The sequence below is a fragment of the Lonchura striata genome, chromosome 33 (genome assembly GCF_046129695.1).
Source record: "Lonchura striata isolate bLonStr1 chromosome 33, bLonStr1.mat, whole genome shotgun sequence".
Lineage (NCBI taxonomy): Eukaryota > Metazoa > Chordata > Aves > Passeriformes > Estrildidae > Lonchura > Lonchura striata.
Window position 1 is genome coordinate 4058700 of NC_134635.1, and position 26448 is coordinate 4085147.

Genomic DNA, 26448 nt, shown 5'->3' on the forward strand with positions numbered 1-26448 from the left:
CCTGACTGCAAAAATCCTTATATCGAAGGATGGACCCCACACCGAAGTTGTCCCCACCTCAAACTTGTGCTGCCCTGATAGACCCAATGGAGCCCTACAAACTGACATCAGGAACCTGGACTGCTGAGTTTTCTTTCCCAGGGAAAATGGAAAAAGGATGTGCCCAGGGGCCCCTGGCCCTGGTCTGGGACCTCTCTGCAAAGAATCCATATATCGAAGGATGGACCCCACACCAAAGTTGTCCCCACCTCAAACTTGTGCTGCACTGATAGACCCAAGGGAGCCCTACAAACTGACATCAGGAACCTGGACTGCTGAGTTTTCTTTCTCAGGGAAAATGGAAAAAGGATGTGCCCAGGGGCCTCTGGCCCTGGGCTGGGCCCTGACTGCAAAAAATCCTTATATCGAAGGATGCACCCCACACCGAAGTTGTCCCCACCTCAAACTTGTGCTGCCCTGATAGACCCAAGGGAGCCCTACAAACTGACATCAGGAACCTGGACTGCTGAGTTTTCTTTCCCAGGGAAAATGGAAAAAGGATGTGCCCAAGGGGCCCCTGGCACTGACTGCAAAAAATCCTTATATCGAAGGATGGACCCCACACTGAAGTTGTCCCCACCTCAAACTTGTGCTGCCCTGAGAGACCCAAGGGAGCCCTACAAACTGACATCAGGAACCTGGACTGCTGAGTTTTCTTTCCCAGGATAAATGGAAAAAGGATGTGCCCAGGGGCCCGAGGCCCTGACTGCAAAGAATCCTTATATCGAAGGATGGACCCGAGACCGAAGTTGTCCCCACCTCAAACTTGTGCTGCCCTGATAGACCCAAGCGAGCCCTACAAACTGACATCAGGAACCTGGACTGCTGAGTTTTCTTTCCCAGGGAAAATGGAAAAAGGATGTGCCCAGGGGCCCCTGGCCCTGACTGCAAAGAATCCTTATATCGAAGGGTGGACCCGAGACCGAAGTTGTCCACACCTCAAACTTGTGCTGCCCTGATACACCCAAGGGAGCCCTACAAACTGACATCAGGAACCTGGACTGCTGAGTTTTCTTTCCCGGGGTAAATGGAAAAAGGATGTGCCCAGGGGCCCCTGGACCTGACTGCAAAAAATCCTTATATCGAAGGATGGAGCCCAGACCGAAGTTGTCCCCACCTCAAACTTGTGCTGCCCTGATAGACCCAAGGGAGCCCTACAAACTGACATCAGGAACCTGGACTGCTGAGTTTTCTTTCCAAGGGAAAATGGCCAAAGGTTGTGCCCGGGGTCCCCTGGCCCTGACTGCAAAAATCCTTATATCGAAGGATGGACCCCACACCGAAGTTGTCCCCACCTCAAACTTGTGCTGCCCTGATAGACCCAATGGAGCCCTACAAACTGACATCAGGAACCTGGACTGCTGAGTTTCCTTTCCGGGGGGAAATGGAAAAAGGATGTGCCCAGGGGCCCCTGGCCCTGACTGCAAAAAATCCTTATATCGAAGGATGGAGCCCAGACCGAAGTTGTCCCCACCTCAAACTTGTGCTGCCCTGATAGACCCAAGGGAGCCCTACAAACTGACATCAGGAACCTGGACTGCTGAGTTTTCTTTCTCAGGGAAAATGGAAAAAGGTTGTGCCCAGGGGCCTCTGGCACTGGGCTGGGCCCTGACTGCAAAAAATCCTTATATCGAAGGATGGAACCCACACCAAAGTTGTCCCCACCTCAAACTTGTGCTGCCCTGATAGACCCAAGGGAGCCCTACAAACTGACATCAGGAACCTGGACTGCTGAGTTTTCTTTCCCAGGGAAAATGGAAAAAGGATGTGCCCAAGGGGCCCCTGGCACTGACTGCAAAAAATCCTTATATCGAAGGATGGACCCCACACTGAAGTTGTCCCCACCTCAAACTTGTGCTGCCCTGATAGACCCAAGGGAGCCCTACAAACTGACATCAGGAACCTGGACTGCTGAGTTTTCTTTCCCAGGATAAATGGAAAAAGGATGTGCCCAGGGGCCCCTGGCCCTGACTGCAAAGAATCCTTATATCGAAGGGTGGGCCCGAGACCGAAGTTGTCCACACCTCAAACTTGTGCTGCCCTGATAGACCCAAGTGAGCCCTACCAACTGACATCAGGAACCTGGACTGCTGAGTTTTCTTTCCCAGGGAAAATGGAAAAAGGATGTGCCCAGGGGCCCCTTGGCCCTGGGCAGGGGCCTCACTGCAAAGAATCCTTATATTGAAGGATGGACCCCACACCGAAGTTGTCCCCACCTCAAACTTGTGCTGCCCTGATAGACCCAAGGGAGCCCTACAAACTGACATCAGGAAACTGGACTGCTGAGTGTTCTTTCCCAGGGAAAATGGAAAAAGGATGTGCCCAGGGGCCCCTGGCCCTGACTGCAAAGATTCCTTATATCGAAGGATGGACCCCACACCAAAGGTGTCCCCACCTCAAACTTGTGCTGCCCTGATACACCCAAGGGAGCCCTACGAACTGACATCAGGAACCTGGAATGCTGAGTTTTCTTTCCCAGGGAAAATGGCTAAAGGTTGTACCCGGGGTCCCCAGGCCCTGACTGCAAAGAATCCTTATATCGAAGGATGGACCCCACACCGAAGTTGTCCCCACCTCAAACTTGTGCTGCCCTGATAGACCCAAGGGAGCCCTACAAACTGACATCAGGAAACTGGACTGCTGAGTGTTCTTTCCCAGGGAAAATGGAAAAAAGTTGTGCCCAAGGGGCCCCTGGCCCTGGTCTGGGACCTCACTGCAAAGAATCCTTATATCGAAGGATGGACCCCACACCGAAGTTGTCCCCACCTCAAACTTGTGCTGCCCTGAGAGACCGAAGGGAGCCCTACAAACGGACATCAGGAACCTGGACTGCTGAGTTTTCTTTCCCAGGGAAAATGGAAAAAGAATGTGCCCAGGGGCCCCTGGCCCTGACTGCAAAGAATCCTTATATCGAAGGATGGACCCCACACCGAAGTTGTCCCCACCTCAAACTTGTGCTGCCCTGATAGACCCAAGGGAGCCCTACAAACTGACATCAGGAACCCGGACTGCTGAGTTTTCTTTCCCAGGGAAAATGGAAAAAGGATGTGCCCAGGGGCCCTTGGCCCTGGGCTGGGACCTCACTGCAAAGAATCCTTATATTGAAGGATGGACCCCACACCGAAGTTGTCCCCACCTCAAACTTGTGCTGCACTGATAGACCCAAGGGAGCCCTACAAACTGACATCAGGAACCTGGACTGCTGAGTTTTCTTTCCCAGGGAAAATGGAAAAAGGATGTGCCCAGGGGCCCCTGGCCCTGGTCTGGGACCTCACTGCAAAGAATCCATATATCGAAGGGTGGACCCCACACCGAAGTTGTCCCCACCTCAAACTTGTGCTGCCCTGATAGACCCAAGGGAGCCCTACAAACTGACATCAGGAACCTGGACTGCTGAGTTTTCTTTCCCAGGGAAAATGGAAAAAGTGTGTGCCCTTGTGCCTCACTGCAAAGAATCCATATATCGAAGGATGGACCCCACACCGAAGTTGTCCCCACCTCAAACTTGTGCTGCCCTGATAGACCCAAGGGAGCCCTACAAACTGACATCAGGAACCTGGACTGCTGAGTTTTCTTTCCCAGGGAAAATGGAAAAAGGATGTGCCCAGGGGCCCCTGGCCCTGACTGCAAAGAATTCTTATATCGAAGGATGGACCCGAGATCGAAGTTGTCCCCACCTCAAATTTGTGCTGCCCTGATAGACCCAAGGGAGCCCTACAAACTGACATCAGGAACCTGGACTGCTGAGTTTTCTTTCCCGAGCGAAATGGAAAAAGGATGTGCCCAGGGGCCCCCGGCCCTGGGCTGGGCCTTACTGCAAAGAATCCTTATATCGAAGGATGGACCCCACACCGAAGTTGTCCCCACCTCAAACTTGTGCTGCCCTGAGAGACCCAAGGGAGCCCTACAAACTGACATCAGGAACCTGGACTGCTGAATTTTCTTTCCCAGGGAAAATGGAAAAAGGATGTGCCCAGGGGCCCCTGGCCCTGACTGCAAAGAATCCTTATATCGAAGGATGCACCCCACACCGAAATTGTCCCCACCTCAAACTTGTGCTGCCCTGATAGACCCAAGTGAGCCCTACAAACTGACATCAGGAACCTGGACTTCTGAGTTTTCTTTCCCAGGGAAAATGGAAAAAGGATGTGCCCAGGGGTCTCTGGCACTGGGCTGGGCCCTGACTGCAAAAAATCCTTATATCGAAGGAATGACCCCACACCAAAATTGTCCCCACCTCAAATTTGTGCTGCCCTGATAGACCCAAGGGAGCCCTACAAACTGACATCAGGTACCTGGACTGCTGAGTTTCCTTTCCCGGGGGAAATGGAAAAAGGATGTGCCCAGGGGCCCCTGGCCCTGACTGCAAAAAATCCTTATATCGAAGGATGGAGCTCAGACCGAAGTTGTCCCAACCTCAAACTTGTGCTGCCCTGATAGACCCAAGGGAGCCCTACAAACTGACATGAGAAACCTGGACTGCTGAGTTTTCTTTCCCAGGGAAAATGGAAAAAGGATGTGCCCAAGGGGCCCCTTGCCCAGACTGCCAAAAATCCTTATATCGAAGGATGGACCCCACACCGAAGTTGTCCCCACCTCAAACTTGTGCTGCCCTGATAGACCCAAGGGAGCCCTACAAACTGACATCAGGAACCTGGAATGCTGAGTTTTCTTTCCCAGGGAAAATGGAAAAAGGATGTGCCCAGGGGCCCCTGGCCCTGACTGCAAAAAATCCTATATAGAAGGATGGACCCCACACCAAAGGTGTCCCCACCTCAAACTTGTGCTGCCCTGATAGACCCAAGGGAGCCCTGCAAACTGACATCAGGAACCTGGAATGCTGAGTTTTCTTTCCCAGGGAAAATGGCTAAAGGTTGTACCCGGGGTACCCAGGCCCTGACTGCAAAGAATCCTTATATCGAAGGATGCACCCCACACCGAAGTTGTCCCCACCTCAAACTTGTGCTGCCCTGATAGACCCAAGGGAGCCCTACAAACTGACATCAGGAACCTGGACTGCTGAGTTTTCTTTCCCAGGGAAAATGGAAAAAGGATGTGCCCAAGGGGCCCCTGGCACTGACTGCAAAAAATCCTTATATCGAAGGATGGACCCCACACTGAAGTTGTCCCCACCTCAAACTTGTGCTGCCCTGAGAGACCCAAGGGAGCCCTACAAACTGACATCAGGAACCTGGACTGCTGAGTTTTCTTTCCCAGGATAAATGGAAAAAGGATGTGCCCAGGGGCCCGAGGCCCTGACTGCAAAGAATCCTTATATCGAAGGATGGACCCGAGACCGAAGTTGTCCCCACCTCAAACTTGTGCTGCCCTGATAGACCCAAGCGAGCCCTACAAACTGACATCAGGAACCTGGACTGCTGAGTTTTCTTTCCCAGGGAAAATGGAAAAAGGATGTGCCCAGGGGCCCCTGGCCCTGACTGCAAAGAATCCTTATATCGAAGGGTGGACCCGAGACCGAAGTTGTCCACACCTCAAACTTGTGCTGCCCTGATAGACCCAATGGAGCCCAACAAACTGACATCAGGAACCTGGACTGCTGAGTTTTCTTTCCCAGGGAAAATGGAAAAAGGATGTGCCCAGGGGCCTCTGGCACTGGGCTGGGCCCTGACTGCAAAAAATCCTTATATCGAAGGATGCACCCCACACCGAAGTTGTCCCCACCTCAAACTTGTGCTGCCCTGATAGACCCAAGGGAGCCTTACAAACTGACATCAGGAACCTGGACTGCTGAGTTTTCTTTCCCAGGGAAAATGGAAAAAGGATGTGCCCAGGGGCCCCTGGCCCTGACTGCAAAGAATCCTTATATCGAAGGATGCACCCCACACCGAAATTGTCCCCACCTCAAACTTGTGCTGCCCTGATAGACCCAAGTGAGCCCTACCAACTGACATCAGGAACCTGGACTGCTGAGTTTTCTTTCCCAGGGAAAATGGAAAAAGGATGTGCCCAGGGGTCTCTGGCACTGGGCTGGGCCCTGACTGTAAAAAATCCATATATCGAAGGATGGACCCCACACCAAAATTGTCCCCACCTCAAATTTGTGCTGCCCTGATACACCCAAGGGAGCCCTACCAACCGACATCAGGAACCTGGACTGCTGAGTTTTCTTTCCCAGGGAAAATGGACATAGGATGTGCCCAGGGACCCCTGGCCCTGGGCTGGGACCTCACTGCAAAGAATCCTTATATCGAAGGATGGAGCCCACACTGAAGTTGTCCCCACCTCAAACTTGTGCTGCCCTGATAGACCCAAGGGAGCCCTACAAACTGACATCAGGGACCTGGACTGCTGAGTTTTCTTTCCCAGGGAAAATGGAAAAAGGATGTGCCCAGGGGCCTCTGGCACTGACTGCAAAGAATCCTTATATCGAAGAATGGAGCCCAGACCGAAGTTGTCCCCACCTCAAACTTGTGCTGCACTGATAGACCCAAGGGAGCCCTACAAACTGACATCAGGAACCTGGACTGCTGAGTTTCCTTTCCCAGGGAAAATGGAAAAAGGATGTGCCCAGGGGCCCCAGGCCCTGACTGCAAAGAATCCTTATATCGAAGGATGGACCCCACACCGAAGTTGTCCCCACCTCAAACTTGTGCTGCCCTGATAGACCCAAGGGAGCCCTACAAACTGACATCAGGAACCTGGAATGCTGAGTTTTCTTTCCCAGGGAAAACTGCCAAGGGATGTGCCCGGGGGCCCCTGGCCCTGACTGCAAAAAATCCTTATATCGAAGGATGGACCCCACACCGAAGTTGTCCCCACCTCAAACTTGTGCTGCCCTGATAGACCCAAGGGAGCCCTACAAACTGACATCAGGAACCTGGACTGCTGAGTTTCCTTTCCCGGGGGAAATGGAAAAAGGATGTGCCCAGGGGCCCCTGGCCCTGACTGCAAAAAATCCTTATATCGAAGGATGGAGCTCAGACCGAAGTTGTCCCCACCTCAAACTTGTGCTGCCCTGATAGACCCAAGGGAGCCCTACAAACTGACATGAGGAACCTGGACTGCTGAGTTTTCTTTCCCAGGGAAAATGGAAAAAGGATGTGCCCAAGGGGCCCCTTGCCCAGACTGCCAAAAATCCTTATATCGAAGGATGGACCCCACACCGAAGTTGTCCCCACCTCAAACTTGTGCTGCACTGATAGACCCAAGGGAGCCCTACAAACTGACATCAGGAACCTGGACTGCTGAGTTTTCTTTCCCAGGGAAAATGGAAAAAGGATGTGCCCAGGGGCCCCTGGCCCTGACTGCAAAAAATCCTATATAGAAGGATGGACCCCACACCAAAGGTGTCCCCACCTCAAACTTGTGCTGCCCTGATACACCCAAGGGAGCCCTACAAACTGACATCAGGAACCTGGAATGCTGAGTTTTCTTTCCCAGGGAAAATGGCTAAAGGTTGTACCCGGGGTACCCAGGCCCTGACTGCAAAGAATCCTTATATCGAAGGATACACCCCACACCGAAGTTGTCCCCACCTCAAACTTGTGCTGCCCTGATAGACCCAAGGGAGCCCTACAAACTGACATCAGGAAACTGGACTGCTGAGTGTTCTTTCCCAGGGAAAATGGAAAAAAGTTGTGCCCAAGGGGCCCCTGGCGCTGACTGCAAAAAATCCTTATATCGAAGGATGGACCCCACACCGAAGTTGTCCCCACCTCAAACTTGTGCTGCCCTGATAGACCCAAGGGAGCCCTACCAACTGACATCAGGAACCTGGACTGCTGAGTTTTCTTTCCCAGGGAAAATGGAAAAAGGATGTGCCCAGGGGCCCCTGGCCCTGACTGCAAAGAATCCTTATATCGAAGGATGGACCCGAGACCAAAGTTGTCCCCACCTCAAACTTGTGCTGCCCTGATAGACCCAAGGGAGCCCTACAAACTGACATCAGGAACCTGGACTGCTGTGTGTTCATTTTCCCAGGGAAAATGGAAAAAGGATGTGCCCAGGGGCCCCTGGCCCTGGACTTGTGCCTCACTGCAAAGAATCCTTATATTCAAGGATGGACCCAACACCGAAGTTGTCCCCACCTCAAACTTGTGCTGCTCTGAGAGACCGAAGGCAGCCCTACAAACTGACATCAGGAACCTGGACTGCTGAGTTTTCTTTCCCAGGGAAAATGGAAAAAGGATGTGCCCAGGGGCCTCTGGCACTGGGCTGGGCCCTGACTGCAAAAAATCCTTATATCGAAGGATGCACCCCACACCGAAGTTGTCCCCACCTCAAACTTGTGCTGCCCTGATAGACCCAAGGGAGCCCTACAAACTGACATCAGGAACCTGGACTGCTGAGTTTTCTTTCCCAGGGAAAATGGAAAAAGGATGTGCCCAGGGGCCCCTGGCCCTGACTGCAAAGAATCCTTATATCGAAGGATGGACCCCACACCAAAGTTGTCCCCACCTCAAACTTGTGCTGCCCTGATAGACCCAAGGGAGCCCTACAAACTGACATCAGGAACCTGGACTGCTGAGTTTTCTTTCCCAGGGAAAATGGAAAAAGGATGTGCCCAGGGGCCCCTGGCCCTGGGCTGGGACCTCATTGCAAAGAATCCTTATATCGAAGGATGGACCCCACACCGAAGTTGTCCCCACCTCAAACTTGTGCTGCCCTGATAGACCCAAGGGAGCCCTACAAACTGACTCAAGGAACCTGGACTGCTGAGTTTTCTTTCCCAGGGGAAATGGAAAAAGGATGTGCCCAGGGGCCCCTGGCCCTAGGCTGGGCCTGACTGCAAAGAATCCTTATATCGAAGGATGCACCCCACACCGAAGTTGTCCCCACCTCAAACTTGTGCTGCCCTGATAGACCCAAGGGAGCCCTACAAACTGACATCAGGAACCTGGACTGCTGAGTTTTCTTTCCCAGGGAAAATGGAAAAAGGATGTGCCCAGGGGCCCCTGGGCCTGACTGCAAAGAATCCTTATATCGAAGGATGGACCCCACACCGAAGTTGTCCCCACCTCAAATTTGTGCTGCCCTGATACACTCAAGGGAGCCCTACCAACTGACATCAGGAACCTGGACTGCTGAGTTTTCTTTCCCAGGGAAAATGGAAAAAGGATGTGCCCAGGGGCCCCTGGCCCTGACTGCAAAAAATCCTTATATCGAAGGATGGACCCCACACCGAAGTTGTCCCCACCTCAAACTTGTGCTGCCCTGATAGACCCAAGGGAGCCCTACAAACTGACATCAGGAACCTGGACTGCTGAGTTTTCTTTCCCAGGGAAAATGGAAAAAGGATGTGCCCAGGGGCCCCTGGCCCTGACTGCAAAAAATCCTTATATCGAAGGATGGACCCCACACCAAAGTTGTCCCCACCTCAAACTTGTGCTGCCCTCATAGACCCAAGGGAGCCCTACAAACTGACTCAAGGAACCTGGACTGCTGAGTTTCCTTTCCCAGGGGAAATGGAAAAAGGATGTGCCCAGGGGCCCCTGGCCCTGACTGCAAAGAATCCTTATATCGAAGGATGGACCCCACACCGAAGTTGTCCCCCCTCAAACTTGTGCTGCCCTGATAGACCCAAGGGAGCCCTACAAACTGACATCAGGAACCTGGACTGCTGAGTTTTCTTTCCCAGGGGAAATGGAAAAAGGATGTGCCCAAGGGGCCCCCGGCCCTGGGCTGGGCCTGACTGCAAAGAATCCTTATATCGAAGGATGGACCCCACACCAATATTGTCCCCACCTCAAACTTGTGCTGCCCTGATAGACCCAAGGGAGCCCTACAAACTGACATCAGGAACCTGGACTGCTGAGTTTTCTTTTCCAGGGAAAATGGAAAAAGGATGTGCCCAGGGGCCTCTGGCACTGGGCTGGGCCCTGACTGCAAAAAATCCTTATATCGAAGGATGGACCCCACACCAAAGTTGTCCCCACCTCAAACTTGTGCTGCCCTGATAGACCCAAGGGAGCCCTACAAACTGACATCAGGAACCTGGACTGCTGAGTTTTCTTTCCCAGGGAAAATGGAAAAAGGATGTGCCCAGGGGCCCCTGGCCCTGGTCTGGGACCTCACTGCAAAGAATCCATATATCGAAGGGTGGACCCCACACCGAAGTTGTCCCCACCTCAAACTTGTGCTGCACTGATAGACCCAAGGGAGCCCTACAAAGTGACTCAAGGAACCTGGACTGCTGAGTTTTCTTTCCCAGGGAAAATGGAAAAAGGATGTGCCCAGGGGCCCCTGGCCCTGACTGCAAAGAATTCTTATATCGAAGGATGGAGCCCAGACCGAAGTTGTCCCCACCTCAAACTTGTGCTGCCCTGATAGACCCAAGGGAGCCCTACAAACTGACATCAGGAACCTGGACTGCTGAGTTTCCTTTCCCGGGGGAAATGGAAAAAGGATGTGCCCAGGGGCCCCTGGCCCTGGGCAGGGACCTCACTGCAAAAAATTCTTATATCGATGGATGCACCCCACACCGAAGTTGTCCCCACCTCAAACTTGTGCTGCCCTGATAGACCCAAGGGAGCCCTACAAACTGACATCAGGAACCTGGACTGCTGAGTTTTCTTTCCCAGGGAAAATGGCCAAAGGATGTGTCCAGGGGCCCCTGGCCCTGACTTCAAAAAATCCTTATATCGAAGGATGGACCCCACACCGAAGTTGTCCCCACCTCAAACTTGTGCTGCCCTGATAGACCCAAGGGAGCCCTACCAACTGACATCAGGAACCTGGACTGCTGAGTTTTCTTTCCCAGGGAAAATGGAAAAAGGTTGTGCCCAGGGGCCCCTGGCCCTGACTGCAAAGAATCCTTATATCGAAGGATGTACCCGAGACCAAAGTTGTCCCCACCTCAAACTTGTGCTGCCCTGATAGACCCAAGGGAGCCCTACAAACTGACATCAGGAACCTGGACTGCTGAGTTTTCTTTCCCAGGGAAAATGGAAAAAGGATGTGCCCAGGGGCCCCTGGCCCTGGGCTGGGACCTCACTGCAAAGAATCCTTATATCGAAGGATGGACCCCACACCGAAGTTGTCCCCACCTCAAACTTGTGCTGCCCTGAGAGACCGAAGGGAGCCCTACAAACTGACATCAGGAACCTGGACTGCTGAGTTTTCTTTCCCAGGGAAAATGGAAAAAGAATGTGCCCAGGGGCCCCTGGCCCTGACTGCAAAGAATCCTTATATCGAAGGATGGAGCCCACACCGAAGTTGTCCCCACCTCAAACTTGTGCTGCACTGATAGACCCAAGGGAGCCCTACAAACTGACATCAGGAACCTGGACTGCTGAGTTTTCTTTCCCAGGGAAAATGGAAAAAGGATGTGCCCAGGGGCCCCTGGCCCTGACTGCAAAAAATCCTTATATCGAAGGATGGACCCCACACCAAAGTTGTCCCCACCTCAAACTTGTGTTGCCCTGATAGACCCAAGGGAGCCCTACAAACTGACTCAAGGGACCTGGACTGCTGAGTTTTCTTTCCCAGGGGAAATGGAAAAAGGATGTGCCCAAGGGGCCCCCGGCCCTGGGCTGGGACCTCACTGCAAAGAATCCTTATATCGAAGGATGGACCCCACACCGAAGTTGTCCCCACCTCAAACTTGTGCTGCCCTGATAGACCCAAGGGAGCCCTACAAACTGACATCAGGAACCTGGACTGCTGAGTTTTCTTTCCCAGGGAAAATGGAAAAAGTGTGTGCCCTTGTGCCTCACTGCAAGGAATCCATATATCGAAGGATGGACCCCACACCGAAGTTGTCCCCACCTCAAACTTGTGCTGCCCTGATAGACCCAAGGGAGCCCTACAAACTGACATCAGGAACCTGGACTGCTGAGTTTTCTTTCCCAGGGAAAATGGAAAAAGGATGTGCCCAGGGGCCCCTGGCCCTGACTGCAAAAAATCCTTATATCGAAGGATGGACCCCACACCGAAGTTGTCCCCACCTCAAACTTGTGCTGCCCTGATAGACCCAAGGGAGCCCTACAAAGTGACTCAAGGAACCTGGACTGCTGAGTTTTCTTTCCCAGGGAAAATGGAAAAAGGATGTGCCCAGGGGCCCCTGGCCCTGACTGCAAAGAATTCTTATATCGAAGGATGGACCCGAGATCGAAGTTGTCCCCACCTCAAATTTGTGCTGCCCTGATAGACCCAAGGGAGCCCTACAAACTGACATCAGGAACCTGGACTGCTGAGTTTTCTTTCCCAGGGAAAATGGCTAAAGGTTGTACCCGGGGTCCCCAGGCCCTGACTGCAAAGAATCCTTATATCGAAGGATGGACCCGAGACCAAAGTTGTCCCCACCTCAAACTTGTGCTGCCCTGATAGACCCAAGGGAGCCCTACAAACTGACATCAGGAACCTGGACTGCTGTGTGTTCATTTTCCCAGGGAAAATGGAAAAAGGATGTGCCCAGGGGCCCCTGGCCCTGGGCTTGTGCCTCACTGCAAAGAATCCTTATATTCAAGGATGGACCCCACACCGAAGTTGTCCCCACCTCAAACTTGTGCTGCTCTGAGAGACCCAAGGCAGCCCTACAAACTGACATCAGGAACCTGGACTGCTGAGTTTTCTTTCCCAGGGAAAATGGAAAAAGGATGTGCCCAGGGGCCTCTGGCACTGGGCTGGGCCCTGACTGCAAAAAATCCTTATATCGAAGGATGCACCCCACACCGAAGTTGTCCCCACCTCAAACTTGTGCTGCCCTGATAGACCCAAGGGAGCCCTACAAACTGACATCAGGAACCTGGACTGCTGAGTTTTCTTTCCCAGGGAAAATGGAAAAAGGATGTGCCCAGGGGCCCCTGGCCCTGACTGCAAAGAATCCTTATATCGAAGGATGGACCCCACACCAAAGTTGTCCCCACCTCAAACTTGTGCTGCCCTGATACACCCAAGGGAGCCCTACAAACTGACATCAGGAACCTGGACTGCTGAGTTTTCTTTCCCAGGGAAAATGGAAAAAGGATGTGCCCAGGGGCCCCTGGCCCTGGGCTGGGACCTCACTGCAAAGAATCCTTATATCGAAGGATGGACCCCACACCAAAGTTGTCCCCACCTCAAACTTGTGCTGCACTGATAGACCCAAGGGAGCCCTACAAACTGACATCAGGAACCTGGACTGCTGAGTTTCCTTTCCCGGTGGAAATGGAAAAAGGATGTGCCCAGGGGCCCCTGGCCCTGACTGCCAAAAATCCTTATATCGAAGGATGGACCCCACACCGAAGTTGTCCCCACCTCAAACTTGTGCTGCCCTGATAGACCCAAGGGAGCCCTACAAACTGACTCAAGGAACCTGGACTGCTGAGTTTTCTTTCCCAGGGGAAATGGAAAAAGGATGTGCCCAGGGGCCCCTGGCCCTAGGCTGGGCCTGACTGCAAAGAATCCTTATATCGAAGGATGCACCCCACACCGAAGTTGTCCCCACCTCAAACTTGTGCTGCACTGATAGACCCAAGGGAGCCCTACAAACTGACATCAGGAACCTGGACTGCTGAGTTTTCTTTCCCAGGGAAAATGGCCAAAGGTTGTGCCCGGGGTCCCCTGGCCCTGACTGCAAAAATCCTTATATCGAAGGATGGACCCCACACCGAAGTTGTCCCCACCTCAAACTTGTGCTGCCCTGATAGACCCAATGGAGCCCTACAAACTGACATCAGGAACCTGGACTGCTGAGTTTTCTTTCCCAGGGAAAATGGAAAAAGGATGTGCCCAGGGGCCCCTGGCCCTGGTCTGGGACCTCTCTGCAAAGAATCCATATATCGAAGGATGGACCCCACACCAAAGTTGTCCCCACCTCAAACTTGTGCTGCACTGATAGACCCAAGGGAGCCCTACAAACTGACATCAGGAACCTGGACTGCTGAGTTTTCTTTCCCAGGGGAAATGGAAAAAGGATGTGCCCAGGGGCCTCTGGCCCTGGGCTGGGCCCTGACTGCAAAAAATCCTTATATCGAAGGATGCACCCCACACCGAAGTTGTCCCCACCTCAAACTTGTGCTGCCCTGATAGACCCAAGGGAGCCCTACAAACTGACATCAGGAACCTGGACTGCTGAGTTTTCTTTCCCAGGGAAAATGGAAAAAGGATGTGCCCAAGGGGCCCCTGGCACTGACTGCAAAAAATCCTTATATCGAAGGATGGACCCCACACTGAAGTTGTCCCCACCTCAAACTTGTGCTGCCCTGAGAGACCCAAGGGAGCCCTACAAACTGACATCAGGAACCTGGACTGCTGAGTTTTCTTTCCCAGGATAAATGGAAAAAGGATGTGCCCAGGGGCCCGAGGCCCTGACTGCAAAGAATCCTTATATCGAAGGATGGACCCGAGACCGAAGTTGTCCCCACCTCAAACTTGTGCTGCCCTGATAGACCCAAGCGAGCCCTACAAACTGACATCAGGAACCTGGACTGCTGAGTTTTCTTTCCCAGGGAAAATGGAAAAAGGATGTGCCCAGGGGCCCCTGGCCCTGACTGCAAAGAATCCTTATATCGAAGGGTGGACCCGAGACCGAAGTTGTCCACACCTCAAACTTGTGCTGCCCTGATACACCCAAGGGAGCCCTACAAACTGACATCAGGAACCTGGACTGCTGAGTTTTCTTTCCCGGGGTAAATGGAAAAAGGATGTGCCCAGGGGCCCCTGGACCTGACTGCAAAAAATCCTTATATCGAAGGATGGAGCCCAGACCGAAGTTGTCCCCACCTCAAACTTGTGCTGCCCTGATAGACCCAAGGGAGCCCTACAAACTGACATCAGGAACCTGGACTGCTGAGTTTTCTTTCCAAGGGAAAATGGCCAAAGGTTGTGCCCGGGGTCCCCTGGCCCTGACTGCAAAAATCCTTATATCGAAGGATGGACCCCACACCGAAGTTGTCCCCACCTCAAACTTGTGCTGCCCTGATAGACCCAATGGAGCCCTACAAACTGACATCAGGAACCTGGACTGCTGAGTTTTCTTTCCCAGGAAAAATTGAAAAAGGATGTGCCCAGGGGCCCCTGGCCCTGGTCTGGGACCTCTCTGCAAAGAATCCATATATCGAAGGATGGACCCCACACCAAAGTTGTCCCCACCTCAAACTTGTACTGCCCTGATAGACCCAAGGGAGCCCTACAAACTGACATCAGGAACCTGAACTGCTGAGTTTTCTTTCCCAGGGAAAATGGAAAAAGGATGTGCCCAGGGGCCCCTGGCCCTGACTGCAAAGAATCCTTATATCGAAGGATGCACCCCACACCGAAGTTGTCCCCACCTCAAAGTTGTGCTACCCTGATAGACCCAAGGGAGCCCTACAAACTGACATCAGGAACCTGGACTGCTGAGTTTCCTTTCCGGGGGGAAATGGAAAAAGGATGTGCCCAGGGGCCCCTGGCCCTGACTGCAAAAAATCCTTATATCGAAGGATGGAGCCCAGACCGAAGTTGTCCCCACCTCAAACTTGTGCTGCCCTGATAGACCCAAGGGAGCCCTACAAACTGACATCAGGAACCTGGACTGCTGAGTTTTCTTTCTCAGGGAAAATGGAAAAAGGTTGTGCCCAGGGGCCTCTGGCACTGGGCTGGGCCCTGACTGCAAAAAATCCTTATATCGAAGGATGGAACCCACACCAAAGTTGTCCCCACCTCAAACTTGTGCTGCCCTGATAGACCCAAGGGAGCCCTACAAACTGACATCAGGAACCTGGACTGCTGAGTTTTCTTTCCCAGGGAAAATGGAAAAAGGATGTGCCCAAGGGGCCCCTGGCACTGACTGCAAAAAATCCTTATATCGAAGGATGGACCCCACACTGAAGTTGTCCCCACCTCAAACTTGTGCTGCCCTGATAGACCCAAGGGAGCCCTACAAACTGACATCAGGAACCTGGACTGCTGAGTTTTCTTTCCCAGGATAAATGGAAAAAGGATGTGCCCAGGGGCCCCTGGCCCTGACTGCAAAGAATCCTTATATCGAAGGGTGGGCCCGAGACCGAAGTTGTCCACACCTCAAACTTGTGCTGCCCTGATAGACCCAAGTGAGCCCTACCAACTGACATCAGGAACCTGGACTGCTGAGTTTTCTTTCCCAGGGAAAATGGAAAAAGGATGTGCCCAGGGGCCCCTTGGCCCTGGGCAGGGGCCTCACTGCAAAGAATCCTTATATTGAAGGATGGACCCCACACCGAAGTTGTCCCCACCTCAAACTTGTGCTGCCCTGATAGACCCAAGGGAGCCCTACAAACTGACATCAGGAAACTGGACTGCTGAGTGTTCTTTCCCAGGGAAAATGGAAAAAGGATGTGCCCAGGGGCCCCTGGCCCTGACTGCAAAGATTCCTTATATCGAAGGATGGACCCCACACCAAAGGTGTCCCCACCTCAAACTTGTGCTGCCCTGATACACCCAAGGGAGCCCTACGAACTGACATCAGGAACCTGGAATGCTGAGTTTTCTTTCCCAGGGAAAATGGCTAAAGGTTGTACCCGGGGTCCCCAGGCCCTGACTGCAAAGAATCCTTATATCGAAGGATGGACCCCACACCGAAGTTGTCCCCACCTCAAACTTGTGCTGCCCTGATAGACCCAAGGGAGCCCTACAAACTGACATCAGGAAACTGGACTGCTGAGTGTTCTTTCCCAGGGAAAATGGAAAAAAGTTGTGCCCAGGGGCCCCTGGCCCTGGTCTGGGACCTCTCTGCAAAGAATCCATATATCGAAGGATGGACCCCACACCAAAGTTGTCCCCACCTCAAACTTGTGCTGCACTGATAGACCCAAGGGAGCCCTACAAACTGACATCAGGAACCTGGACTGCTGAGTTTTCTTTCCCAGGGGAAATGGAAAAAGGATGTGCCCAGGGGCCTCTGGCCCTGGGCTGGGCCCTGACTGCAAAAAATCCTTATATCGAAGGATGCACCCCACACCGAAGTTGTCCCCACCTCAAACTTGTGCTGCCCTGATAGACCCAAGGGAGCCCTACAAACTGACATCAGGAACCTGGACTGCTGAGTTTTCTTTCCCAGGGAAAATGGAAAAAGGATGTGCCCAAGGGGCCCCTGGCACTGACTGCAAAAAATCCTTATATCGAAGGATGGACCCCACACTGAAGTTGTCCCCACCTCAAACTTGTGCTGCCCTGAGAGACCCAAGGGAGCCCTACAAACTGACATCAGGAACCTGGACTGCTGAGTTTTCTTTCCCAGGATAAATGGAAAAAGGATGTGCCCAGGGGCCCGAGGCCCTGACTGCAAAGAATCCTTATATCGAAGGATGGACCCGAGACCGAAGTTGTCCCCACCTCAAACTTGTGCTGCCCTGATAGACCCAAGCGAGCCCTACAAACTGACATCAGGAACCTGGACTGCTGAGTTTTCTTTCCCAGGGAAAATGGAAAAAGGATGTGCCCAGGGGCCCCTGGCCCTGACTGCAAAGAATCCTTATATCGAAGGGTGGACCCGAGACCGAAGTTGTCCACACCTCAAACTTGTGCTGCCCTGATACACCCAAGGGAGCCCTACAAACTGACATCAGGAACCTGGACTGCTGAGTTTTCTTTCCCGGGGTAAATGGAAAAAGGATGTGCCCAGGGGCCCCTGGACCTGACTGCAAAAAATCCTTATATCGAAGGATGGAGCCCAGACCGAAGTTGTCCCCACCTCAAACTTGTGCTGCCCTGATAGACCCAAGGGAGCCCTACAAACTGACATCAGGAACCTGGACTGCTGAGTTTTCTTTCCAAGGGAAAATGGCCAAAGGTTGTGCCCGGGGTCCCCTGGCCCTGACTGCAAAAATCCTTATATCGAAGGATGGACCCCACACCGAAGTTGTCCCCACCTCAAACTTGTGCTGCCCTGATAGACCCAATGGAGCCCTACAAACTGACATCAGGAACCTGGACTGCTGAGTTTTCTTTCCCAGGAAAAATTGAAAAAGGATGTGCCCAGGGGCCCCTGGCCCTGGTCTGGGACCTCTCTGCAAAGAATCCATATATCGAAGGATGGACCCCACACCAAAGTTGTCCCCACCTCAAACTTGTACTGCCCTGATAGACCCAAGGGAGCCCTACAAACTGACATCAGGAACCTGAACTGCTGAGTTTTCTTTCCCAGGGAAAATGGAAAAAGGATGTGCCCAGGGGCCCCTGGCCCTGACTGCAAAGAATCCTTATATCGAAGGATGCACCCCACACCGAAGTTGTCCCCACCTCAAAGTTGTGCTACCCTGATAGACCCAAGGGAGCCCTACAAACTGACATCAGGAACCTGGACTGCTGAGTTTCCTTTCCGGGGGGAAATGGAAAAAGGATGTGCCCAGGGGCCCCTGGCCCTGACTGCAAAAAATCCTTATATCGAAGGATGGAGCCCAGACCGAAGTTGTCCCCACCTCAAACTTGTGCTGCCCTGATAGACCCAAGGGAGCCCTACAAACTGACATCAGGAACCTGGACTGCTGAGTTTTCTTTCTCAGGGAAAATGGAAAAAGGTTGTGCCCAGGGGCCTCTGGCACTGGGCTGGGCCCTGACTGCAAAAAATCCTTATATCGAAGGATGGAACCCACACCAAAGTTGTCCCCACCTCAAACTTGTGCTGCCCTGATAGACCCAAGGGAGCCCTACAAACTGACATCAGGAACCTGGACTGCTGAGTTTTCTTTCCCAGGGAAAATGGAAAAAGGATGTGCCCAAGGGGCCCCTGGCACTGACTGCAAAAAATCCTTATATCGAAGGATGGACCCCACACTGAAGTTGTCCCCACCTCAAACTTGTGCTGCCCTGATAGACCCAAGGGAGCCCTACAAACTGACATCAGGAACCTGGACTGCTGAGTTTTCTTTCCCAGGATAAATGGAAAAAGGATGTGCCCAGGGGCCCCTGGCCCTGACTGCAAAGAATCCTTATATCGAAGGGTGGGCCCGAGACCGAAGTTGTCCACACCTCAAACTTGTGCTGCCCTGATAGACCCAAGTGAGCCCTACCAACTGACATCAGGAACCTGGACTGCTGAGTTTTCTTTCCCAGGGAAAATGGAAAAAGGATGTGCCCAGGGGCCCCTTGGCCCTGGGCAGGGGCCTCACTGCAAAGAATCCTTATATTGAAGGATGGACCCCACACCGAAGTTGTCCCCACCTCAAACTTGTGCTGCCCTGATAGACCCAAGGGAGCCCTACAAACTGACATCAGGAAACTGGACTGCTGAGTGTTCTTTCCCAGGGAAAATGGAAAAAGGATGTGCCCAGGGGCCCCTGGCCCTGACTGCAAAGATTCCTTATATCGAAGGATGGACCCCACACCAAAGGTGTCCCCACCTCAAACTTGTGCTGCCCTGATACACCCAAGGGAGCCCTACGAACTGACATCAGGAACCTGGAATGCTGAGTTTTCTTTCCCAGGGAAAATGGCTAAAGGTTGTACCCGGGGTCCCCAGGCCCTGACTGCAAAGAATCCTTATATCGAAGGATGGACCCCACACCGAAGTTGTCCCCACCTCAAACTTGTGCTGCCCTGATAGACCCAAGGGAGCCCTACAAACTGACATCAGGAAACTGGACTGCTGAGTGTTCTTTCCCAGGGAAAATGGAAAAAAGTTGTGCCCAAGGGGCCCCTGGCCCTGGTCTGGGACCTCACTGCAAAGAATCCTTATATCGAAGGATGGACCCCACACCGAAGTTGTCCCCACCTCAAACTTGTGCTGCCCTGAGAGACCGAAGGGAGCCCTACAAACGGACATCAGGAACCTGGACTGCTGAGTTTTCTTTCCCAGGGAAAATGGAAAAAGAATGTGCCCAGGGGCCCCTGGCCCTGACTGCAAAGAATCCTTATATCGAAGGATGGACCCCACACCGAAGTTGTCCCCACCTCAAACTTGTGCTGCCCTGATAGACCCAAGGGAGCCCTACAAACTGACATCAGGAACCCGGACTGCTGAGTTTTCTTTCCCAGGGAAAATGGAAAAAGGATGTGCCCAGGGGCCCTTGGCCCTGGGCTGGGACCTCACTGCAAAGAATCCTTATATTGAAGGATGGACCCCACACCGAAGTTGTCCCCACCTCAAACTTGTGCTGCACTGATAGACCCAAGGGAGCCCTACAAACTGACATCAGGAACCTGGACTGCTGAGTTTTCTTTCCCAGGGAAAATGGAAAAAGGATGTGCCCAGGGGCCCCTGGCCCTGGGCTGGGACCTCACTGCAAAGAATCCTTATATCGAAGGATGGACCCCACACCGAAGTTGTCCCCACCTCAAACTTGTGCTGCCCTGATAGACCCAAGGGAGCCCTACAAACTGACATCAGGAACCTGGACTGCTGAGTTTTCTTTCCCAGGGAAAATGGAAAAAGGATGTGCCCAGGGGCCCCTGGCCCTGGTCTGGGACCTCACTGCAAAGAATCCATATATCGAAGGGTGGACCCCACACCGAAGTTGTCCCCACCTCAAACTTGTGCTGCCCTGATAGACCCAAGGGAGCCCTACAAACTGACATCAGGAACCTGGACTGCTGAGTTTTCTTTCCCAGGGAAAATGGAAAAAGTGTGTGCCCTTGTGCCTCACTGCAAAGAATCCATATATCGAAGGATGGACCCCACACCGAAGTTGTCCCCACCTCAAACTTGTGCTGCCCTGATAGACCCAAGGGAGCCCTACAAACTGACATCAGGAACCTGGACTGCTGAGTTTTCTTTCCCAGGGAAAATGGAAAAAGGATGTGCCCAGGGGCCCCTGGCCCTGACTGCAAAGAATTCTTATATCGAAGGATGGACCCGAGATCGAAGTTGTCCCCACCTCAAATTTGTGCTGCCCTGATAGACCCAAGGGAGCCCTACAAACTGACATCAGGAACCTGGACTGCTGAGTTTTCTTTCCCGAGCGAAATGGAAAAAGGATGTGCCCAGGGGCCCCCGGCCCTGGGCTGGGCCTTACTGCAAAGAATCCTTATATCGAAGGATGGACCCCACACCGAAGTTGTCCCCACCTCAAACTTGTGCTGCCCTGAGAGACCCAAGGGAGCCCTACAAACTGACATCAGGAACCTGGACTGCTGAATTTTCTTTCCCAGGGAAAATGGAAAAAGGATGTGCCCAGGGGCCCCTGGCCCTGACTGCAAAGAATCCTTATATCGAAGGATGTACCCGAGACCAAAGTTGTCCCCACCTCAAACTTGTGCTGCCCTGATAGACCCAAGTGAGCCCTACAAACTGACATCAGGAACCTGGACTGCTGAGTTTTCTTTCCCAGGGAAAATGGAAAAAGGATGTGCCCAGGGGTCTCTGGCACTGGGCTGGGCCCTGACTGCAAAAAATCCTTATATCGAAGGAATGACCCCACACCAAAATTGTCCCCACCTCAAATTTGTGCTGCCCTGATAGACCCAAGGGAGCCCTACAAACTGACATCAGGTACCTGGACTGCTGAGTTTCCTTTCCCGGGGGAAATGGAAAAAGGATGTGCCCAGGGGCCCCTGGCCCTGACTGCAAAAAATCCTTATATCGAAGGATGGACCCCACACCGAAGTTGTCCCCACCTCAAACTTGTGCTGCCCTGATAGACCCAAGGGAGCCCTACAAACTGACATCAGGAACCTGGAATGCTGAGTTTTCTTTCCCAGGGAAAATGGAAAAAGGATGTGCCCAGGGGCCCCTGGCCCTGACTGCAAAAAATCCTATATAGAAGGATGGACCCCACACCAAAGGTGTCCCCACCTCAAACTTGTGCTGCCCTGATACACCCAAGGGAGCCCTGCAAACTGACATCAGGAACCTGGAATGCTGAGTTTTCTTTCCCAGGGAAAATGGCTAAAGGTTGTACCCGGGGTACCCAGGCCCTGACTGCAAAGAATCCTTATATCGAAGGATGCACCCCACACCGAAGTTGTCCCCACCTCAAACTTGTGCTGCCCTGATAGACCCAAGGGAGCCCTACAAACTGACATCAGGAACCTGGACTGCTGAGTTTTCTTTCCCAGGGAAAATGGAAAAAGGATGTGCCCAAGGGGCCCCTGGCACTGACTGCAAAAAATCCTTATATCGAAGGATGGACCCCACACTGAAGTTGTCCCCACCTCAAACTTGTGCTGCCCTGAGAGACCCAAGGGAGCCCTACAAACTGACATCAGGAACCTGGACTGCTGAGTTTTCTTTCCCAGGATAAATGGAAAAAGGATGTGCCCAGGGGCCCGAGGCCCTGACTGCAAAGAATCCTTATATCGAAGGATGGACCCGAGACCGAAGTTGTCCCCACCTCAAACTTGTGCTGCCCTGATAGACCCAAGCGAGCCCTACAAACTGACATCAGGAACCTGGACTGCTGAGTTTTCTTTCCCAGGGAAAATGGAAAAAGGATGTGCCCAGGGGCCCCTGGCCCTGACTGCAAAGAATCCTTATATCGAAGGGTGGACCCGAGACCGAAGTTGTCCACACCTCAAACTTGTGCTGCCCTGATAGACCCAATGGAGCCCAACAAACTGACATCAGGAACCTGGACTGCTGAGTTTTCTTTCCCAGGGAAAATGGAAAAAGGATGTGCCCAGGGGCCTCTGGCACTGGGCTGGGCCCTGACTGCAAAAAATCCTTATATCGAAGGATGCACCCCACACCGAAGTTGTCCCCACCTCAAACTTGTGCTGCCCTGATAGACCCAAGGGAGCCCTACCAACTGACATCAGGAACCTGGACTGCTGAGTTTTCTTTCCCAGGGAAAATGGAAAAAGTGTGTGCCCTTGTGCCTCACTGCAAGGAATCCATATATCGAAGGATGGACCCCACACCGAAGTTGTCCCCACCTCAAACTTGTGCTGCCCTGATAGACCCAAGGGAGCCCTACAAACTGACATCAGGAACCTGGACTGCTGAGTTTTCTTTCCCAGGGAAAATGGAAAAAGGATGTGCCCAGGGGCCCCTGGCCCTGACTGCAAAGAATCCTTATATCGAAGGATGCACCCCACACCGAAATTGTCCCCACCTCAAACTTGTGCTGCCCTGATAGACCCAAGTGAGCCCTACCAACTGACATCAGGAACCTGGACTGCTGAGTTTTCTTTCCCAGGGAAAATGGAAAAAGGATGTGCCCAGGGGTCTCTGGCACTGGGCTGGGCCCTGACTGTAAAAAATCCATATATCGAAGGATGGACCCCACACCAAAATTGTCCCCACCTCAAATTTGTGCTGCCCTGATACACCCAAGGGAGCCCTACCAACCGACATCAGGAACCTGGACTGCTGAGTTTTCTTTCCCAGGGAAAATGGACATAGGATGTGCCCAGGGACCCCTGGCCCTGGGCTGGGCCCTGACTGCAAAAAATCCTTATATCGAAGGATGGAGCCCACACTGAAGTTGTCCCCACCTCAAACTTGTGCTGCCCTGATAGACCCAAGGGAGCCCTACAAACTGACATCAGGGACCTGGACTGCTGAGTTTTCTTTCCCAGGGAAAATGGAAAAAGGATGTGCCCAGGGGCCTCTGGCACTGACTGCAAAGAATCCTTATATCGAAGAATGGAGCCCAGACCGAAGTTGTCCCCACCTCAAACTTGTGCTGCACTGATAGACCCAAGGGAGCCCTACAAACTGACATCAGGAACCTGGACTGCTGAGTTTCCTTTCCCAGGGAAAATGGAAAAAGGATGTGCCCAGGGGCCCCAGGCCCTGACTGCAAAGAATCCTTATATCGAAGGATGGACCCCACACCGAAGTTGTCCCCACCTCAAACTTGTGCTGCCCTGATAGACCCAAGGGAGCCCTACAAACTGACATCAGGAACCTGGAATGCTGAGTTTTCTTTCCCAGGGAAAACTGCCAAGGGATGTGCCCGGGGGCCCCTGGCCCTGACTGCAAAAAATCCTTATATCGAAGGATGGACCCCACACCGAAGTTGTCCCCACCTCAAACTTGTGCTGCCCTGATAGACCCAAGGGAGCCCTACAAACTGACATCAGGAACCTGGACTGCTGAGTTTCCTTTCCCGGGGGAAATGGAAAAAGGATGTGCCCAGGGGCCCCTGGCCCTGACTGCAAAAAATCCTTATATCGAAGGATGGAGCTCAGACCGAAGTTGTCCCCACCTCAAACTTGTGCTGCCCTGATAGACCCAAGGGAGCCCTACAAACTGACATGAGGAACCTGGACTGCTGAGTTTTCTTTCCCAGGGAAAATGGAAAAAGGATGTGCCCAAGGGGCCCCTTGCCCAGACTGCCAAAAATCCTTATATCGAAGGATGGACCCCACACCGAAGTTGTCCCCACCTCAAACTTGTGCTGCACTGATAGACCCAAGGGAGCCCTACAAACTGACATCAGGAACCTGGACTGCTGAGTTTTCTTTCCCAGGGAAAATGGAAAAAGGATGTGCCCAGGGGCCCCTGGCCCTGACTGCAAAAAATCCTATATAGGAGGATGGACCCCACACCAAAGGTGTCCCCACCTCAAACTTGTGCTGCCCTGATACACCCAAGGGAGCCCTACAAACTGACATCAGGAACCTGGAATGCTGAGTTTTCTTTCCCAGGGAAAATGGCTAAAGGTTGTACCCGGGGTACCCAGGCCCTGACTGCAAAGAATCCTTATATCGAAGGATGCACCCCACACCGAAGTTGTCCCCACCTCAAACTTGTGCTGCCCTGATAGACCCAAGGGAGCCCTACAAACTGACATCAGGAAACTGGACTGCTGAGTGTTCTTTCCCAGGGAAAATGGAAAAAAGTTGTGCCCAAGGGGCCCCTGGCGCTGACTGCAAAAAATCCTTATATCGAAGGATGGACCCCACACCGAAGTTGTCCCCACCTCAAACTTGTGCTGCCCTGATAGACCCAAGGGAGCCCTACCAACTGACATCAGGAACCTGGACTGCTGAGTTTTCTTTCCCAGGGAAAATGGAAAAAGGATGTGCCCAGGGGCCCCTGGCCCTGACTGCAAAGAATCCTTATATCGAAGGATGGACCCGAGACCGAAGTTGTCCCCACCTCAAACTTGTGCTGCCCTGATAGACCCAAGCGAGCCCTACAAACTGACATCAGGAACCTGGACTGCTGAGTTTTCTTTCCCAGGGAAAATGGAAAAAGGATGTGCCCAGGGGCCCCTGGCCCTGACTGCAAAGAATCCTTATATCGAAGGGTGGACCCGAGACCGAAGTTGTCCACACCTCAAACTTGTGCTGCCCTGATAGACCCAATGGAGCCCAACAAACTGACATCAGGAACCTGGACTGCTGAGTTTTCTTTCCCAGGGAAAATGGAAAAAGGATGTGCCCAGGGGCCTCTGGCACTGGGCTGGGCCCTGACTGCAAAAAATCCTTATATCGAAGGATGCACCCCACACCGAAGTTGTCCCCACCTCAAACTTGTGCTGCCCTGATAGACCCAAGGGAGCCCTACCAACTGACATCAGGAACCTGGACTGCTGAGTTTTCTTTCCCAGGGAAAATGGAAAAAGTGTGTGCCCTTGTGCCTCACTGCAAGGAATCCATATATCGAAGGATGGACCCCACACCGAAGTTGTCCCCACCTCAAACTTGTGCTGCCCTGATAGACCCAAGGGAGCCCTACAAACTGACATCAGGAACCTGGACTGCTGAGTTTTCTTTCCCAGGGAAAATGGAAAAAGGATGTGCCCAGGGGCCCCTGGCCCTGACTGCAAAGAATCCTTATATCGAAGGATGCACCCCACACCGAAATTGTCCCCACCTCAAACTTGTGCTGCCCTGATAGACCCAAGTGAGCCCTACCAACTGACATCAGGAACCTGGACTGCTGAGTTTTCTTTCCCAGGGAAAATGGAAAAAGGATGTGCCCAGGGGTCTCTGGCACTGGGCTGGGCCCTGACTGTAAAAAATCCATATATCGAAGGATGGACCCCACACCAAAATTGTCCCCACCTCAAATTTGTGCTGCCCTGATACACCCAAGGGAGCCCTACCAACCGACATCAGGAACCTGGACTGCTGAGTTTTCTTTCCCAGGGAAAATGGACATAGGATGTGCCCAGGGACCCCTGGCCCTGGGCTGGGCCCTGACTGCAAAAAATCCTTATATCGAAGGATGGAGCCCACACTGAAGTTGTCCCCACCTCAAACTTGTGCTGCCCTGATAGACCCAAGGGAGCCCTACAAACTGACATCAGGGACCTGGACTGCTGAGTTTTCTTTCCCAGGGAAAATGGAAAAAGGATGTGCCCAGGGGCCTCTGGCACTGACTGCAAAGAATCCTTATATCGAAGAATGGAGCCCAGACCGAAGTTGTCCCCACCTCAAACTTGTGCTGCACTGATAGACCCAAGGGAGCCCTACAAACTGACATCAGGAACCTGGACTGCTGAGTTTCCTTTCCCAGGGAAAATGGAAAAAGGATGTGCCCAGGGGCCCCAGGCCCTGACTGCAAAGAATCCTTATATCGAAGGATGGACCCCACACCGAAGTTGTCCCCACCTCAAACTTGTGCTGCCCTGATAGACCCAAGGGAGCCCTACAAACTGACATCAGGAACCTGGAATGCTG